This window comes from Anolis carolinensis, unplaced genomic scaffold (assembly GCF_035594765.1).
Source record: "Anolis carolinensis isolate JA03-04 unplaced genomic scaffold, rAnoCar3.1.pri scaffold_10, whole genome shotgun sequence".
Lineage (NCBI taxonomy): Eukaryota > Metazoa > Chordata > Lepidosauria > Squamata > Dactyloidae > Anolis > Anolis carolinensis.
In genome coordinates this window covers 2,477,584-2,489,694 of record NW_026943821.1, presented here as the reverse complement: position 1 = coordinate 2,489,694, position 12,111 = coordinate 2,477,584, and positions in this window count along the sequence as shown.

Here is a 12,111-nt window from a genome sequence, read left to right as displayed (position 1 = left end):
CAGGCTTGTATAGCATTGCACCATGGCAGTTCAAATTTGTAGGTAGATGCATTTATTCTGCAGTGTAGATTTGCCCTTAGTAAAACTACAACTCCCAGGCTTCTATAGCATTGAACCATGGCAGTTCAAATTTGTAGGTAGATGCATTTATTCTGCAGTGTAGATTTGCCCTTAGTAAAACTACAACTCCCAGGCTTGTATAGCATTGCACCATGGCAGTTCAAATTTGTAGGTAGATGCATTTATTCTGCAGTGTAGATGTGCCCTTAGTAAAACTACAACTCCCAGGCTTGTATAGCATTGCACCATGGCAGTTCAAATTTGTAGGTAGATGCATTTATTCTGCAGTGTAGATGTGCCCTTAGTAAAACTACAACTCCCAGGCTTGTATAGCATTGAACCATGGCAGTTCAAATTTGTAGGTAGATGCATTTATTCTGCAGTGTAGATGTGCCCTTAGTAAAACTACAACTCCCAGGCTTGTATAGCATTGAACCATGGCAGTTCAAATTTGTAGGTAGATGCATTTATTCTGCAGTGTAGATGTGCCCTTAGTAAAACTACAACTCCCAGGCTTGTATAGCATTGAACCATGGCAGTTCAAATTTGTAGGTAGATGCATTTATTCTGCAGTGTAGATTTGCCCTTAGTAAAACTACAACTCCCAGGCGTGTATAGCATTGAACCATGGCAGTTCAAATTTGTAGGTAGATGCATTTATTCTGCAGTGTAGATTTGCCCTTAGTAAAACTACAACTCCCAGGCTTGTATAGCATTGCACCATGGCAGTTCAAATTTGTAGGTAGATGCATTTATTCTGCAGTGTAGATTTGCCCTTAGTAAAACTACAGCTCCCATCATCCCATGGCATTGAGGCACTTATCCAGCACTCACTTATCCAACGTTCTGGATTATCCAATGCATTTTTGTAGTCAATGTTTTCAAAACATCGTGATATTTTGGTGCTAAATTCATAAATACAGTAATTACTACATAGCATTACTGCATATTGAACTACTCTTTCTGTCAAATTTGTTGTGATGTCTTGGTGCTTCATTTGTCAAATCATAACCTAATTTGATGTTTAATAGGCTTTCCCTTAGTCCCTCCTTATTATCCAACATATTCGCTTATCCAACATTCTGCTGGCCCGTTTATGTTGGATAAGTGAGACTCTACTGTATAAATAATATTATTATATTGTATTATTATTATTAGTTTTATATTACATTATATTACTATCAATATTTTATGTATACACGATACAGTAGAGTAGATACCAAAATATCATGATGTATTGAAAACATTGACTACAAAAATGCGTTGGATAATCCAGAAAGTTGGATAAGCGAGGCTTGGATAAGTGAGACTCTACTGTATTGCATTTATTTTACTCTATTTTTATTATTATTAATACATTTATTATTTCACTCTGATCTTATTATTATTATTTCATTTATTATTTTACTCTATTATTACATGTATTATTTTCTTGTATTTATTATTATTATTAAATGTATTATTTTACTCTATTATTATTAAAAGGATACATAAGCGTATCAACACTTAATACATAAGTGTTGGATAAGTGAGACTCTACTGTATTGCATTTATTTTACTCTATTTTTATTATTATTAATACAGTTATTATTTCACTCTGATCTTATTATTATTATTTCATTTATTATTTTACTCTATTATTACATGTATTATTTTCTTGTATTTATTATTATTATTAAATGTATTATTTTACTCTATTATTATTAAAAGGATACATAAGCGTATCAACACTTAATACATAAGTGTTGGATAAGTGAGACTCTACTGTATTGCATTTATTTTACTCTATTTTTATTATTATTAATACATTTATTATTTCACTCTGATCTTATTATTATTATTTCATTTATTATTTTACTCTATTATTACATGTATTATTTTCTTGTATTTATTATTATTATTAAATGTATTATTTTACTCTATTATTATTAAAAGGATACATAAGCGTATCAACACTTAATACATAAGTGTTGGATAAGTGAGACTCTACTGTATTGCATTTAGTTTACTCTATTTTTATTATTATTAATACATTTATTGGGTTGTTGTGTGTCTTTCGGGCTGTGTGGCCATGTTCCAGAAGCATTCTCTCCTGACGTTTCGCCCACATCTATGGCAGGCATCCTCAGAGGTTCTTCTGGAACATGGCCACACAGCCCGAAAGACACACAACAACCCTGTGATCCTGGCCATGAAAGCCTTCGACAATACATTTATTATTTCACTCTGATCTTATTATTATTATTTCATTTATTATTTTACTCTATTATTACATGTATTATTTTCTTGTATTTATTATTATTATTATTAAATGTATTATTTTACTCTATTATTATTAAAAGGATACATAAGCGTATCCACACTTAATACATAAGTGTTGGATAAGTGAGACTCTACTGTATATTATACTAGTTGTGCGCAGCCACGCGTTGCTGTGGCGTATGGGAATCATTTGTTGGCCAGGTGGCCTAGCAGTGATTAGCCTTGCAGCCTCAAAACCTGGCTGTTTTGTTCTTATGCGAATCCTTGTTTGGTGAGCTGGAATACAATGGAATAGGCTTGCTGCTTGGAAGGCTGGGTCCTTGTGAGCCTAAGTCTAAAACTGAGGGCGAGGGCCACATCCGGCCCCCGGGCCTTAGTTTGGGGACCCCTGATATATCCTGTAACATTGAGCCAAGGGTGGTCGAAGCGGTGCCAAACCGGTTTAGAGACAGATCCAACTCTGGTGCTCAAGGGCCGCAAGGTCATGTGACCTGCCTCCCGTGGGCCCCTTGGGGTGCAGGCAGCAGCGGTCACCTTCCCCTCCTTCCTCGGTGGGATCGGGTTGCCATCAATCTCTGCCGAGGGGCAGCTGCTGTGCCGTGGGCCCCTCTCGCCCTCCCTCCGCCGGCCTTGCCACCCTTTTCATCCAAGGGGCCCGACACCTGATCCGTGGGGCGGCTGTTTTCTCGCAGGCCGCAGACCCAGAGGAGTCTGGCCAGAGCAGGCTGCTGTCCGGCCAACTGGACATTGCTGCCTATATAAAGCCCTGGTGCGCTTCTAGGCCTGGGAAGTGCGGGGCAAGGAGGGCGATCCCGTGGCCCCGGACCCTCAAAGCATGCCCTGTTCCAAAGGAATCATAGAATCATAGAATAGTAGAGTTGGAAGAGACCACATGGGCCATCTAGTCCAACCCCCTGCTAAGAAGCAGGAAATCGCCTTCAAAGCACCCCCGACAGATGGCCATCCAGCCTCTGCTTAAAAGCCTCCAAGGAAGGAGCCTCCACCACGGCCCCGGGGAGAGAGTTCCACTGCTGAACAGCCCTTCTCACAGTGAGGAAGTTCTTCCTGATGTTCAGGTGGAATCTCCCTTCCTGTGGTTTGAAGCCATTGTCCCGTGTCCTAGTCTAAAAAACAAGCTCCCTCCCTCCTCCCTATGACTTCCCTTCACGTATTTGTCCATGGCTCTCATGTCTCCTCTCAGCCTTCTCTTCTGCAGGCTAAACATGCCCAGCTCTTTAAGCCGCTCCTCATAGGGCTTGTTCTCCAGACCCTTCATCATTTTAGTCGCCCTCCTCTGGACGCTTTCCAGCTTGTCAACATCTCCCTTCAACTGTGGTGCCCAAAATTGGACCCAGTGTGATTCCAGGTAACGTGGTCTGACCAAGGCAGAATAGAGGGGAGCAGGACTTCCCTGGATCTAGACGCTATTCCCCTCTTGATGCAGGACAGAATCCCATTGGCTTTTTTTGCCGCCGCATCACATTCCTGGCTCATGTTCACCTTCCTCCCCACGAGGACTCCAAGGTCTTTTTCGCACACACTGCTGTCAAGCCAGGCATCGTCCCCCATTCTGTCTCTTTGATTTCCATTTTTTCTGCCGAAGTGAAGTCTCTTGCATTTGTCCCTCTTGAACTTCATTTTGTGAGTTTCGGCCAATCATCTCTCTAGTCTGTCAAGATCGTTTTGAATTCTGCTCCTGTCTTCTGGAGTGTTGGCTCTCCCTCCCAGTTTGGTGTCGTCTGCAGACTTGATGATCGTGCCTTCTGACCCTTCGTCTAAGTCGTTAATAAAGATGTTGAACAGAACCGGGCCCAGGACGGAGCCCTGCTTGTGGCACTCCACTTGTGACTTCTTTCCATGATGAAGACGACGCATTGGTGAGAATCACCCTTTGGGTTCGTTCGCTTAGCCAATTACAGATCCACCTAACCAGGAGAAAGCAGGAGACGATCCATATGAGAGAACTTGCTTTAGTTTTCCAATGTTGAGATGCATCCCAAGTCAGGCATAAGGGTCCTTGTGTTTTCCTTTTTTTCTCCGAAAAGGTAGACTGCATTGGATGCTGGAGGCTCCATTGAGCAGCCATTGCTGTGTTGGCCCCATTTGAGGAGGCAACCCCTGGCAGTGAGACCAGGGAGAAGCCTGTTGGCAGAAGCCCAGGCAAGTGATCCGCCTGAGCTGCCCATTTTAAATGAGTCCCTGCTTTGGCGAGCATACCGATCAGGCCCAACTGGAATTGGCCAGCAAGCACGGAGAGAAGGTGATTTTCAGCCAAGGAAGATTTTATGATCTGCAGATAAGATGCTAGCTACCGTGTTTCCCCGAAAATAAGACAGTGTCTTATATTATTTTTTACTCCCAAAGATGAGCTAGGTCTTATTTTCAGGGGATGTCTTATTTTTCCATAAAGAAGAATTCATAATCATTATTGAACAAAAAAATGAACATTGATTCTATACTGTACTGTAGTTGTCATCACAAACCAACATAACTAAACCAGAAAAACTGTGACTCCTGTCAAGAATTTCTTGTTACTACCATTATTTCCATATACAACTGGTATGTAAGACACCCCGAGTCCCTCTGAGGAGATGGAGGCGGGGTATAAAAATAAAATTATTATTGTTGTTGTTGTTATTATTATTATTATTATTATTATTATTATTATTATTATGTATATTTACCAATCCTGCATGCTATGGTGTTTTGTTTGGCGGGCGCCAGGCACGCTTCCAAACAAAAACTTTGCTAGGTCTTACTTTCAGGGGAGGCCTTATATTTAGCAATTCAGCAAAACCTCTGCTAGGTCTTATTTTTTGGGGATGTCTTATTTTCAGGGAAACAGGGTAGTGATACAGTCACAAAGTAGATAGCATACAGAATACAGTTTCACAGCCCTTTTTATACATTGGCTGCAGCCAAGCCTCTAATTCTGACCAGTCACAGAGAGGGGTTTGGTTGGCCAGAGTGGGCTAGGAACAAAGGATGATTAAGTGTGGATGAATGGGGTTCCTTTTACTGAACAGGAAAAATAAAGTGATTGAGGGCATTTTCTGGCCCTACCCAAGAATGCTATTGTCTTATGAGATGAACATGACATGGCCCCTTAATAGGGCTGGGCTGGAGGTTCCAGCCCCCTGAGAAACAAAACATCATATATTAACACAATCATGCAAAAATGACAGAGGATGGGTTTCGGCTGTAGAAATGCTGATTCCTTCCGATGCGAGAGGTCCAGTTCATCAAAGGCGCAGTATGGTGAAATTGGTTTTTCCCCAAGGGCACAGGGAGAGGTGATTGCCCTGCCTGAGTAAGTTATTGTGTTGCAATGTCCAGGTAAAGTCCAAGAGATGGGTGAGGCTGGAAATTGATGAGGAAATTCCCAGCTTGGTTTCTTTCCCCCAGGCTATGCAATTGTGTGGGATGCAAGACATCTTTGGGTTCAGGAACAAGGTTTCCCACCAAGGGAAGGAATTGGGGTTTCAGGAGCATAAAACATTAGGTTAACACAACATATAGGCAAAATGGGAACACATGGAGCATTTAGGGCAAATTAGATACATGAGAGACATAGTTTTCCAAAGTACCTTTAACAAGCCAGGCTTCCCAGAGGAAAAAGGGAAACCTCCAAAATGAGTTTTTTTTGGGGTCCGTATTTAGTCCCACACATCAGGAACAAAAAGTGCATCTATATGATAGAATGAATTCAGCTTGTAGCTATGGCTCAATGCTATGGAATCCTGGGAGTTGTAGAAGACAAAAAGCCTTTTGCAACTACAACTCCCATCCTCCCATTGCATTCGGATTGATGAGAAAGCAACATCCGATCCGAGAGAGAGAGCTTTTAGATGCAACATAGGATGAATCGACACTGCAGAATGACCCCATGACTCATTGCTATGGAATACTGGGAGTTGTAGTTCGCATTGTTTTGGGGGGTTTTTTTCAGAGAAGGCAAAATACTGTATAGAGCAGGGGTCCCCAAACTAAGGCCCGGGGGCCGGATGCGGCCCTCCGAGGTCATTTACCTGGCCCCCGCCCTCAGTTTTATAATATAATATATTGTATATACATATAATATTGATAATAATATTATAATGTAATACAATATAACACTAATAATAATACCATATAATAATATTATATTCTATATTATGTATAATATTACTAATAATTTTACAGTATAGTGGTATAGTTCAATATAGTAATATATAATGCTAATATTGTGCTATGCTAATAATATAATATATTGTATGTACATATAATTTGTAAGCCACTCTGAGTCCCCTTTGGGGTGAGAAGGGTGTGATACAAATGTAATAATAATAATAATAATAAGTTTATTTGTATCCCGCCTCCATCTCCCCCGAAGGGTACTCGGGGCGGCTTACAGCAAAATCAAAATACAAACAATGATAAAATATAAAACAATATAAAATGTAGTAAATAAATGCAGTAAATAAATAATAAATAAATACATTTTAGACTTAGGCTCGCCCAAAGTCTGAAATGACTTGAAGGCACACAACAACAACAACAACAACAACAACAACAACAACCACAACCCTAATTAACTAGACTATCTCATTGGCCAGAAGCAGGACCACGCTTCCCATTGAAATCCTGATAAATGTATGTTGGTTAAAATTGTTTTTATTTTTAAATATTGTATTGTTCTTTCATTGTTGTTGTTGTTGTTGTTGTTGTTGTTGTTGTTTTTGAACTACAAATAAGACATGCATAGGAATTTGTTTGTATTTTTTTTTTTCAAATGATAATCCGGCCCCTCGACAGTCTGAAGGATTGTGGACCGGCCCTCGGCTTAAAAAGTTTGGGGACCCCTGGTATAGAGTATAAGCCTAGTTTTTCAGCCCTTTTTAGGGCTGAAAAAGCTCCCCTCGGCTTATACTTGAGTGAGGGTCCTGGCCGGCATTTATTCAGGTCGGCTTATACTTGAGTATATAGGTATTCAGACTTGGACAGTCTTATCTTATTAAAGTCTTATTATTATCTTAAATTACAGTTGTATGTAAATATTCTAAAACTGATGCCTCAAATAATGCAATTTTATTAATATCTATTTTTTATTTTTGAATTTGTCCCGTAGTTGCTGCATTTCCCACCCTCGTCTTATACTCGAGTCAATACGTTTTCCCAGTTTTCGTGTTAAAATTAGGTGCCTCGGCTTATATTCGGGTCGGCTTATACTCGAGTATATACGGTACTTGGGAAACTACAACTCCCAGGGTTCCATTGCAGTGGGCCTGGGCAATTTGTTTGGGGTCCTCGATTCAACAATTCGATAAAGCGGGGCCAAAGCGACATTCGCTCCACAGCATAGATCAGGGGTCCCCAAAATAAGGCCCGGGGGCCAGATGCGGCCCTCCAAGGTCATTTACCTGGCCCCCACATTCAGTTTTAGACTTAGCCTCGCCCAAAGTCTGAAATGACTTGAAGACACAACAACAACAACAACAACAACAATCCTACTTAACTTGACTATTTCATTGGCCAGAAGCAGGCCCACACTTCCCATTGAAATCCTGATAGGTTTATGTTAGTTAAAATTGTTTTTATTTTTAAATATTGTATTGTTCTTTCATTTACTAATATTGTGCTATGGTAATAATATAATATATTGTGTATACATATAATATTGATAATAATACAATGTAATACAATATAATACTAATAATAATACAATATAATAATATTAATTATACAGTATGTATTAAATGTAATATTGCTAATAATATTACAGTATAGTGGTATAGTACAATATAGTAATATATAATGCTAATATTGTGATATGCTAATAATATATATTATATGTACATACAACTTGTAAGGTGCTCTGACTCCCCTTTGAGGTGAGAAAGGGTGGGGTATAAATGTAGTAAATAAAAAAATTGTTGTTTTTGGGGATTTTTTGCATTACAAATAAGACATGTGCAGTGTGCATAGGAATTTGTTCGTATTTTTTTTCAAATGATAATTTGGCCCCTCAAGAGTCTGAGGGACCATGAACCGGCCCTCCACTTAAAAAGTTTGAGGACCCCTGGCATAGATGCACCCTTAGTAAAACTACAACTCCCAGGCTTCGTTTGCGGCAGCCACACAAGAACGGCGAAGTTTCCAGAGTAGAACGAGCACACAATTAAAGAGGAATAAGGCTTTCACATTAGGTGCAGAACATTTCTTTCAATGTTGCTCCATTGTGCCTTGCGGTCACCACGCCCCATGCCAAGGCCGGCAGGTGTGGAGCAGATGTTGCCCCCGTTTCTGTAAAAGGAGGAGACCCCCCGCCAGACTCTCTGGCAGCTGATGGATTTTTCAAGAAATACATTCCTTGGTGCTCGTTTCACATATTAAGACGGGTAACCGGAGCCTGGACAGATGGGAAGGGGCTTAACGTCCCCCTGCTCCCTCCGTTGCCTCCGATAAAGAAGCAAATCCAGTGACACCAGGAAAGAGGGAAGCGAATTAGGAGCCTGTAAAGAGAACAGGAATTATCATTGCATGGGATTTGGGTCTCTATAGAATGAATGCAGCTTGACGCCACTTTAACTGGCATGCCTGGGAGCTGTAGTTTTGCGAGGTCTTTGCGGGGTGCTTCTAGTGTTCATGCAGGTTGGCATTACTACCATGGCTCAGTGCTATGACATAGTGGGAGATGCCGTTTTCCAAGGTTCTTTGCACTCCATGCAATGCAGTCTTGGGAGTTGTCGTTTCCCAAGGTCTTCCACCCTCTCCAGGTGGAACTACTGGCACATGGCTCCGTTCTATGGGATCCCAGGAGTTGTAGTTTCCTGAGGTCCTTTGCACTACATGCAATGCAATCTTGGGAGTTGTCGTTTCCCAAGGTCTTCCACCCTCTCCAGGTGGAACTACTGGCACATGGCTCCGTGCTGTGGGATCCCAGGAGTTGTAGTTTCCCGAGGTCCTTTGCACTACATGCAATGCAATCTTGGGAGTTATAGTTTCCCAAGGTCTTCCACTTTCTCTGGATGGAACTACTGGAAAATGACTCCGTGCTATGGGATTCCAGGAGTTGTAGTTTCCCGAGGTCGTTTGCACTCCATGCAATGCAATCTTGGGAGTTGTAGTTTCCCGACGTTCTTTGCAATCCATGCAATGCAGTCTTGGGAGTTGTAGTTTCCCAAGATCTTCCACCTTCTCCAGGTAGAACTACTGGCACATGGCCCCGTGCTGTGGGATCCCAGGAGTTGTAGTTTCCCAAGGTCCTTTACACTCCATGCAATGTAATCTTGGCAGTTGTAGTTTCCCGACGTTCTTTGCACTACAGGTAATGCAATCTTGGGAGTTGTAGTTTCCCAAGGTCTTCTCCAGGTGGAACTACTGGCCCATGGCTCCATGCTATGAGATCCCAGGAGTTGTAGTTTCCCGAGGTTTTTTGTACTCCATGCAATGCAATCTTGGGAGTTGTAGTTTCCCGACGTTCTTTGCACTCCATTCAATGTAAGCTTGGGAGTTGTAGTTTCCCGAGGTTTTTTGCACTCCATGCAATGCAATCTTGGGAGTTGTAGTTTCCCAAGGTCTTCCACTTTCTCTGGATGGAACTACTGGCAAATGACTCCGTGCTATGGGATCCCAGGAGTTGTAGTTTCCCAAGAGCCTTGGCACCCCATGCAATGCAATCTTTGGGAGTTGTAGTTTCCCAAGATCTTCCACCTTCTTTGGGTGGAACTACTGGCACATGGCTCCATGCTATGGGATCCCATCCCAGGAGTTGTAGTTTCCCAAGGTCCTTTGCACTCCATGCAATGTAATCTTGGGAGTTGTAGTTTCCCGAGGTTCTTTGCAATCATTGCAATACAGTTTTGGGAGTTGTAGTTTCCTCAAGGTCCTTTGCCTTTGGGTGCATCTCTACACAGTAGAATATAAATGCAGTTTGGCACCACTTTAACTGACATGCAATGCAATCCCAGGAGCTGTGGTTTCTCCTTTATTTGTCTTAATTTGCCTTTAGTGAGAGTATTTCAATATTAATATCAAGCAATATCAAGTAAAATTTATGATACGATATAATAAGTATTAGGCCTATTTTTAATAGTAGCAACTCTCAAGCAACCAGAAAGTGCTGGTTAACGGAGAGTCCGCTGTGTCCATAGACTTTCAAGGCTGGAACTCTGCAGATATCCTTTCGAATGCTCCTGTGCTCAGAGATGTCATTAGTTCATTCCCTATGCTTCGAATCATGTACTTCAAGCATGCACTTTTGGCTTTCGTTGGTGTGGTTTTTGCAAAGTTTCCTGGGATTTTTGCAGCCGTATGGTTGGGTGACACCATGAATTACCGCTTTGAGGGATGCCAATGTGAATGACGCCAGGGGTCTTGTGACTTTCTGGCCTCCTCCAATTGCACTCTTATCCCCCTCGTTCCTTCTATTTTTAGGACCTTCGGCTGTCATCGCCTCGAACCAGCCCTTCGTCCAAAGCCTTTGCACTTTCCATTCATCCTATCTCAACTTCAACCATTAATTGCATGTTTGCAGCCTTTTAAAATAATAATAATAATAATAATAATAATAATTAAAGCAAAGTGAAGAACCTGCTTTGATTGAAGTCAAAAATCAGAAACTCCTCAAAACACAGCAGACAAAGAATCAGTACCAGAAAACCGCACTACAAACTAGAGCTGACAGCTGGCACAACAAAACATTGCATGGAAAGTTCCTTGACAAAATTGAAGGAAAAGCTGACAAGGAGAAGACCTGGCTCTGGCTCACGAATGGGACCCTGAAGAAGGAGACAGAAGGCCTGATCCTTGCAGCCCAGGAGCAAGCCATCAGGACAAAGGCAATTAATAATAATAATAATAATAATAATAATAATAATAATAATAATAATAATAATAATAGAAGACCTGGCTCTGGCTCACGAATGGGACCCTGAAGAAGGAGACAGAAGGCCTGATCCTTGCAGCCCAGGAGCAAGACATCAGGACAAAGGCAATTAATAATAATAATAATAATAATAGAAGACCTGGTTCTGGCTCACGAATGGGACCCTGAAGAAGGAGACAGAAGGCCTGATCCTTGCAGCCCAGGAGCAAGACATCAGGACAAAGGCAATTCAGGCCAAGATCGAAAAATCAGCTGACGACCCAAAATGCAGACTGTGCAAGGAAACCGACGAAACCATGGATCATATCCTCAGCTGCTGTAAGAAAATCGCACAGACAGACTACAAACAGAGGCACAACTCTGTGGCCCAAATGATTCATTGGAATTTATGCCTCAAGTACCACCTCCCAGCAGCAAAGAACTGGTGGGATCACAAACCTGCAAAAGTCTTGGAAAATGAGCACGCAAAGATACTGTGGGACTTCCGAATCCAGACTGACAAAGTTCTGGAACACAACACACCAGACATCACAGTTGTGGAAAAGAAAAAGGTTTGGATCATTGCTGTTGCCATCCCAGGTGACAGTCACATTGACCAAAAACAACAGGAAAAACTCAGCCGCTCTCAGGACCTCAAGATTGAACTTCAAAGACTCTGGCAGAAACCAGTGCAGGTGGTCCCGGTGGTGATGGGCACACTGGGTGCCATGCCAAAAGATCTCAGCCGGCATTTGGAAACAATAGACATTGACAAAATCACCATCTGCCAACTGCAAAAGGCCACCCGACTGGGATCTGCACGCATTATCCGAAAATACATCACACAGTCCTAGACACTTGGGAAGTGTTCGACTTGTGATTTTGTGATATGAAATCCAGCATATAGATCTTGTTTGCTGTGTCATAATAAAATAATAATAATA